Source organism: Solanum tuberosum, unplaced genomic scaffold (genome assembly GCF_000226075.1).
Source record: "Solanum tuberosum cultivar DM 1-3 516 R44 unplaced genomic scaffold, SolTub_3.0 scf00119, whole genome shotgun sequence".
In the NCBI taxonomy this organism is placed as follows: domain Eukaryota; kingdom Viridiplantae; phylum Streptophyta; class Magnoliopsida; order Solanales; family Solanaceae; genus Solanum; species Solanum tuberosum.
The window spans coordinates 487,031-495,242 of NW_006239045.1; the positions used below are offsets into that span (position 1 = coordinate 487,031).

Consider the following 8,212-nt stretch of genomic DNA (forward strand, 5'->3'; position numbering starts at 1 on the left):
GGGGGGGGGGGGGGGGGGGGGGGCGCTATCACTCAATATATAAGAATTATCACTCAACTTGGATTAATTTATAACAAACATATAATTAAATTTGTTCTGAAAGAATAATATTTCAAATAGGAAGTCACATAATGTCATAAAAGTAGATTGGATCTGAGTGGAGAAGATATACTTGATAAGTGATGCATTTCTTTGCAAAATATACTGGATGATTCGACTTATGTGAGTGTTAGAGTAGTGTTGCTCCTTTGAAATTATGACAATTTCTAGAGTACTAACAAATATCAAGACATGCGCATACCCTCTTAGCACAAAGTCGCGACAACCACAAAAAAATGGCGAGTATAATAATGTGATAAATAAAATATTTGTCTAATAAAAGAATCCTTGATTCATTAAAGTTTTCAACTTCACCAATTGTTTTGTATTAAACTTGTTTAATCTTGATCTGATTCATAGTCTATAGACTATGTGAGACCAAATTTGGTGCATTGCACCCATATATGAAAACCCAAGAACTTTTTTTATTTCATTCTATTCCGTACTATTTTATTTTGAGATATGTGAGAGATCGTTGAAAAAAATAATTTAATATCTCAGAAAGAAATTATCTCCTATTCTTTTTTCAGTATTTCGAAAATCTGAGTAACGTCTTTGTAATAAAAAATTTGGCATTACTCTTGACTAAGTTTAATGACTAATTTTATTGACATTGAAATATATTCTTTATTTTGCATAAATTACCTAAATCTCATAGGGTTAAGGACTGATTACATTATTTCTCTACTCTTTTTCAAAATACAAAAATCTCTTAAAATTTATGAAGTTCGGATACATCTCTAGACTTTCGGATACATTAGCAGACATCCGGATACATAGGTGAGAGATGTATCCGAGAGGGGATGGATGCATCAGAGAAGGGATAGGACATTCAGATACATGACTGGACTTCCGGATACATCAACAGACATTCGGATACATAGGTGACAGATGTATCCGAGAGGGGAGGGATGTATCTGAGAGGTAGATAGGGATGTATCAGCGAGAGGACAGTGATGTATTCAAGAGGAGATTTTTGTAAATTTTTTTAAATAGTAGAGAATTTTAGAGATTATGATAAAATAAGATGTGTATTTAGATAATTTTTTTTTTATTACCATTACCATTAACCTCTTTTATTAGCCCATTAATTTCCTTTGATCACCACAACAATAAATTTCCTTCGATTACCACAACTATAAAATTCTCTGTAAATTTCCAATATTTATAGGATTATAGACTAAATTATGTATAACTTACATGAAACTCATAGTGTAAAGACTAAATTACATTCTATCCCTACTTTTTTTCTAATTACAATAATCCCTTAAAATTTGTACCTTTCGGATACATAAGTCATCATCCGGATACATTAATTCTAATACAAGAAAAATCTTCCTGATGCGCTAAAAAGGGAATAAAATCTGAAAATTAATTAATTCCATAAATTACGCTTTTATTTGCTTGATCCTCGTTATCTTTGAGCAGATTTAATAATCGGTTGATTTCTTTTTCCATTAATGAATTTTCTTCTTCAATTTTATTCATGCAACGCATCAGATGAAGCTCCTTTTCCTAACACTCAACCTTCCATTTCTCTAGTCCGTCTTTGATTTGTTCGATGGAATTGGTAAGAACATCATGTTTCTCTTTTGCTTCAGAAAAATCCTAATAGAACGGAGAAATTCAAAATTTCAAATTGCTTCCCCCGTTCAACGAAGAAACCTTTCAGATTTGATTCAAAAATTTTTGTGGAAATTTTGGATAAGCAAGGTGAGTTATGAAGGATAAAAAAGTGATGGAATTGTTGTTGGACAAACGATATCCTTTTGAATCTTCAAGTTCATCGAAGATCCTTTCAATTTTGATTCAAGATTATCAAAAAATTTGAGATTCAAGATTCTTTCTTCTCTCAGTTGAGCGAAGATCCTTTCAATTTTGATTCAAAATTCTTCTCCTAGTTTATTGAAGATCCTTTCAATTTTGATTCAAATTGTCGAAAAAATTGAGAAGATATCTTTGCTACTTAGCATTTTACTATTTATGTATCTTGTTTAAATTGACAAGCATTGTATTTATACTAGATACATTAAATAAATAATTATTGCCCATAAGATGTTAGATTTAAGATGATACATTACTGTGTGGTAGTTGCTATGTAATTGATACATTTAGTATAAATTCAAATTTATGTATCATATCTAAAAAATTAGTGCATGATACATTACTATTTATGTATCTCGTTTAAATTGATAACTATTGTATTTATGCTAGATACATTAAATAAGTAATTGTTTCCCATAAGATGTTAGATTTGAGATCTATACATTACCGTGTGGTAGATGCTATGAATTGATACATTTAGTATAAATTCGAATTTACGTATCATATCTAAAAAAATAGTGCATGATACATTACTATTATGTATCTTATGTAAATTGATAAGTATTGTATTGTTGGCCTTAAAAGATATGTATAACTTACATAATATATCATTTTGTAGTTCATAATAATGTATTTGATACAATAAGGTTGTGAAAGAAGGATGTATGTAAGCTGAAATAAAGTGTATCTATAAATGTATCACAATAAATAAGAATTAAGTTATCAATTAGATACATGAACAAACACAATCCATTAAAGAAATTTGATTATGAAAAACACTAGAAAAAAGAGGAAAATATTAGACCGTATGAAATTTTGGTGAAATTGAAACTAATATTATTATGAGACAACAGGAAGATTAAATTATAATACAAGAATCCTAATTAGTTTCAATGAATGATTAGTTGTTAGAGTCCATAACCAACTCAAATTATGAAAAATGTACAAATATTATATTAATTATTACCAGATAATAACTAATACTATTACTTCTTCTTTTTTCTAATTTACGTTTTAGTGTTGAAAATTTGAAGTTCACTTATTTTATTATAAATTTTGAAGTATTTTAAAAATATGTAACAGACTCATAAATATCCTTTTTAAACTTTTTTGTCTAAAAAATATTCTTAACCTACAGAAAAGAGTATGATTTTGAATTTTCAAACGTAAATGAGAAAATAACTACCACGATTCTGTGACTAAAAATAAGGAGAGATTTGTGGAGTGAAATAAGGAAGGGATAAATGTTCCAAATAGCATATTTTTTTGGTGTGTGATACATAACACAAAGTTTATGTATCACACATATAATTTGGTACTGTGTACGGATACATATCCTTCTAAATTTGAATAAGGGTTAGAAGATACATAACCACACCTAGATACATGATAAATGGTACAATTGGTAGAAGTTTTGTATCAAGTATCAAAACTAATTAGGGTTATGTATCAAAACTAATATTTGAACATGATACACTAATTGTAATGTCGTAGTATTGAAACAAAGGCATTATACATTAATTAAGAAACAAAATTAACTAGATACATTAAAATTCTAGTTAATGTAAGATAATTGTGGAGAGATTTATGACTTGAAAAGGGGAGAAAAAAATTGTGGAATTAATTATGTATCCGGTAATTTTTTATTTAAATTTATTATTTCTATAATTGAGTTATTTCTACTGTAACGATCAAACATTATTAAGAGTAATAAAAATAATTTATTACACATATAATTACAAAAACTAGTGACCTATTTTAGGCGCTATAGGCTTAGCTGCATCCACCTTGCATTCCTAAAAAAATGGTATGACTAACAAGTTAATTGAGGAAGTATTTTCAACAAACCCATTTAGCCGTATAGGATTATATTAAAGAGGAAATATTCCTCTTTTAATTCAATTTTATTTTTGGTTAGTTTAAATTTTTTGAAAAATATTTTTTAATTTTTTTTTTTATGTTTGGTTAGTTTAAACTTTTTGAAAATCAAATTTGGATATGAATTTTGTAACTGCTAATAATTTGGAGTGAATTTAGGGAGAGAAAATAGGAGTGGTGAATGTGGGTTTGGCTGGTGACTTTTATGTATCCGGTAGTTTTTAAAATTAGGAGAAAAAAGGGATTTATGTAATATTTTAAAAAGGTAGAGAAAAAATGAGAATAAGAAAATTAAATGTGTATATAAGTAGTTTATCCATAAATTATCCTTCTATGGTCTGGCTTAAATTGAATCAGTTGTCTTAATCTGAGGTTTTAAGCATTTTTGGCTGTTAGTGCCACCACTAAGTTTACTATTTTTAGTGAAGAGATATATATCCTCCTTATATGGGACCTGAAAATGCAGTGTAGAAAAAAACATACAACATAACTTACATATGCGGTTTTTTGTTGCCATCGAAATGTTCCAATATAATTTTATCTCCATTTAGTGATTCACAGAATTACACATATATATGCCGTTTTGATAATGCTACGACCACGGGCAGAGCTAGGTGGGAGTTTGTGCCTTCGTAGGTTCGAACGAACCTCAATAACTTTTCGTAGATCCTATATTTGTACTAGAAAATTCGATAAATATATATGTATATTAACTCATGAACCCCTAATTGCTAAACAAAACCATGAGAGGGAAACTTGAGCAATCAAAGCTACACCCTCTTCAATGGCTGACTATGAACAATTGACATGTAATGATTTCTACTTTACTAAGCCAGTTCGGGTGGTAAGGCTCTTTCCTTTTTTCCCAAAGGATTGGGCTTCTCCGGAGCGCTGGCCCTAGCGATTGCATGGTTTCTTCAATTCTGAATTTCTGAATCATCAAACATGATGGCTCCTTCGGGGGCCTCTGGCTCAGGATCAGGTGAGGGCGCTGGAGGAAGTCGCTTCCGCTGGACTTCGAAATTTGCAGATTTATTTGGAAGTAGTCTCTTGCTAATTTCGAAGCCGGTCTCAACCAACCGGCCCTGGACTCTCCCAACCCTAGTGACTGATTGACATCTTAGTGATAGGGAAGGGGTCGTGACCATGCTTTCCATGATACGACTGAATCACATGCCGTAGAAAATAAAATATTTACAGATTCTAATGATTTTATCATTTGGCATGAACGATTAAGCCATTTTGATTTTAATATGATGAACAAAATCATTAAGAATTTACATGGGCATACTTTGAAGAATCAACAAGAAATTCAATCAAAGAAATTCTCTTGTGCTGTTTGTTCTCAAGGAAAGTTGTTTTATTAAACCATCATAAGCTAATATTGGAATTGAATCTCATGCATTTCTCTAGAATGTATACATGGTGATATATGTGAGTCAATTTACCCTTTATGTTGTTGGGTATTTGCCCTGAGTTTCTTACCATAAATAGGCTTTCCTTTTCCTAAAAAGAAAACATAAAGTCTCCATATTTTGCTAGTCCTTTTCTTGTAGGAAAAAAATTAGGACTATAAATAGAGGCTTGTTCCTTCTAACTTAATCAACATTCACAATATAGTCCTAGGGGCTTTGAGAGTTTTGGTTAGGGGGGAGAATTTGTGGGATACAAGGGATGCGTTATCACTTGTATGAACCTCCTTGTATTATGAGTGAATTGGTTGAAGTTATCTCTCTATATTTTGTACTCTCATATTTATATAGTGAATTGCTCATCTCCTCTTGTAGATGAAGATCGATTGACCGAACCACGTTAAATCTTTGTGTCTTATGGTATATTTCTCGTTTGTCTTCTTACACATAGTCTTTCGAGGTTTGCTTTGTTAGCTTCCACATGACATCTGATTATTTTCGGTCCTAACAAGTGGTATTACAGCCAGGTTCAATGATGGAGCCAGGTTCAATGGTTCGATAATCGATGGTTGAACTAGGTTAAAAACAAATGTTCATCTTGGCGGTCTAGTTTTAGCCGCAACTTATTTGATAGTAGTAAAGATTTTCGTTAGAGAAATTTTTCCAGAGAAGTTCTATATGTTGAGACATAGATTTGATAGAGGAGATGCAAACTGTTGAAGATTATGTGAAGAAGATGGATCCAATTTATTCTATCAGAAATTTAGGCTAAGGGGGAGATTTGTTGTGTATTTGCCCTGAGTTTCTTACCATAACTAGACTTTCATTTTCCTAAAAGGAAAACATAAAGTCTCCATATTTGGCTAGTCCTTTTCTTGCAGGAAAAAGTTTAGGACCCTATAAATAGAGACTTGTTCCTTCTAACTTAATCAACATCCGCAATGTAGTCCTAGGGGATTTGAGAGTTTTGGTTAGGGGAGAGAGTTTGTGGGACACAAGTGATGCGTTATCACTTGTGTGAACCTCCTTGTATTCCGAGTGAATTATTTGAGGTTATTTCTCTCTATATTTTATACTCTCATATTTATTTACTGGATTGCTCGTCTCCTTTGTGGACGTAGATCAATTGACCGAACCACGTTAAATCTTTGTGTCTTTTGATATATTTCTCGTTTGTCTTCTTACTGGTGGTCTTTCAAGGTTTGCTTTGCTAGCTTACACATGACACCCAATCTTGATGGACACATCTACAAGATGGTCACGTGCGTGCTTATTAACAACTCACAATATGACTTTTGTAAGATTGTTATTTCTATCTCATTCATATCCTCGAACAAATCATGTATAAGCCAAAGAATAAAAATATAATTTATTTATAAAATATTACAAATCAACTACCAGGTGCATTTAATTATCTTTCAAGAATTACTAATTTTTCAAGAATTATCAAATCTTATATCCAGCTGCAAATTCTCCTGTTCGAATTGATGTTTCGATGGACAAATTATTAAGGCAAATAAGTCTAGGTTACATCTAAAATATGATAGGCCAACTGATTTCAAGGATAAAAATTCTCGAAAAGAAAAGAAATAAATGATCAAGATGATCATAGGTTGGAGGCAATTGTTCAAGAAAAGTTTTGAGTCATAACAAATAATGAGACAAAGTTGAATGATATTTGAAAGACAAATAAATTCGAGTGACTATGGACACCAAGTACCCAAAATTGAGTGACTTTTAAAAGACAATAACGCTGATTGACTACGAAGGCCAGTTACCCAAAATTGAGTGACCATCCAAGCTTATAAGCTAAAACTCTACTTGTTACTCTTGCTTAATGCTTGTTTTGTACAATAAAATATTTATGGACAAAAGAGGCAGATAGAAAAACAAACAAATTCATATCTATATATTTACAAAAAGTAGCAACAGAAAGAGATAAAATGTGTATTCCTCTCAGCAAGCTCAAGTAGAGACTTTAGCTGCCATATACAGGAAAAGACCTCTCAACTTGTTTGAGAAAATATTTAGAATTGTTCGCATTTGAAGATGAAGATGAAGATGATGATGAAGGTGAAGAACTCTTAAGAAAAAGTAACTCGCTTTTGGTAGCTTCTCTTTCCTCCTCATTGATGGTATCTAGCATCTTAGAAGCGCGGTGTCTCATGACATTTATAAACTGTGGTGGTGCTACCTCTGTAACAAACCTAGCAATACGAGCATTTGCCATCGAACTATACAAGTAGTGTTAGAGGATAGTTAAGGTGGATTGTATGCCTTAAACAACACAAATTAGATGAGATTTATAGGGGTGTTTGGTAACTGGATTATCCATCTATGGTCTGGCTTAAATTGAGTAACTCGTCTTAATCGAAACATTAATCATTTTTATCTGTTAGTGTTGCTACTTTCTTTTAGTATTAATTGCACAAACAAAGATGTCTTTCTCCCATTGCGGTCATCTTATTGAAGAGATCATACATATCCTTCTATATGGGGGACGCAGAATGCAATGTGTAGAAAAAAACAACATAAATTAAATATCCGGGTTTTGTTGCCATAAAATTTTTTCAATTCAGAACTTTACCTGGAACTGAATGCCACATGCCCCTTTTCTGCATTTCATATTGTACAGTCAGTCGAATGGAGGGTCAAGAAGACTGCCTTGAAGGATCATTCCTAAAATTTGGGCGTCTTGCGCTGTACGTCTATGCCTTTTATCGCAACATATTCCCTTTGGGACAGCCAGAGTATATATAGGATGCCATTCACCATTAGATACTGAAAATAAAAAAGATTTTGTCAACCAACTTGCTTAAGTTAAAGGCTGTAACTATAATAACTTTTCCTTGAAAGGAGTAAGAGCTTAAGCAATATAGACCATTGTTCAAGATGAATCCAGTAGCTAAGTGCCACGACCCAAAGTACACCCTAGGAGTAACATGACGTATAGAACTCCGAGAGGCTCTACACAAGCCACTTAGCATACATCATACCTA

General features: G+C 31.9%; 1 long non-coding RNA gene across 1 annotated transcript; it reads right to left on the reverse strand.

Annotated features, from left to right (window-relative positions):
* Window positions 1-7,095: 7,095 nt before the first annotated feature.
* LOC107061162 (uncharacterized) lies at window positions 7,096-8,012 on the reverse strand. The gene is made up of 2 exons (XR_001473802.1): window positions 7,801-8,012; window positions 7,096-7,447 (listed from the first exon to the last, which is right to left on the reverse strand). It is a non-coding gene; the product is annotated as an uncharacterized lncRNA (long non-coding RNA).
* Between the last annotated feature and the right edge of the window lie 200 nt (window positions 8,013-8,212).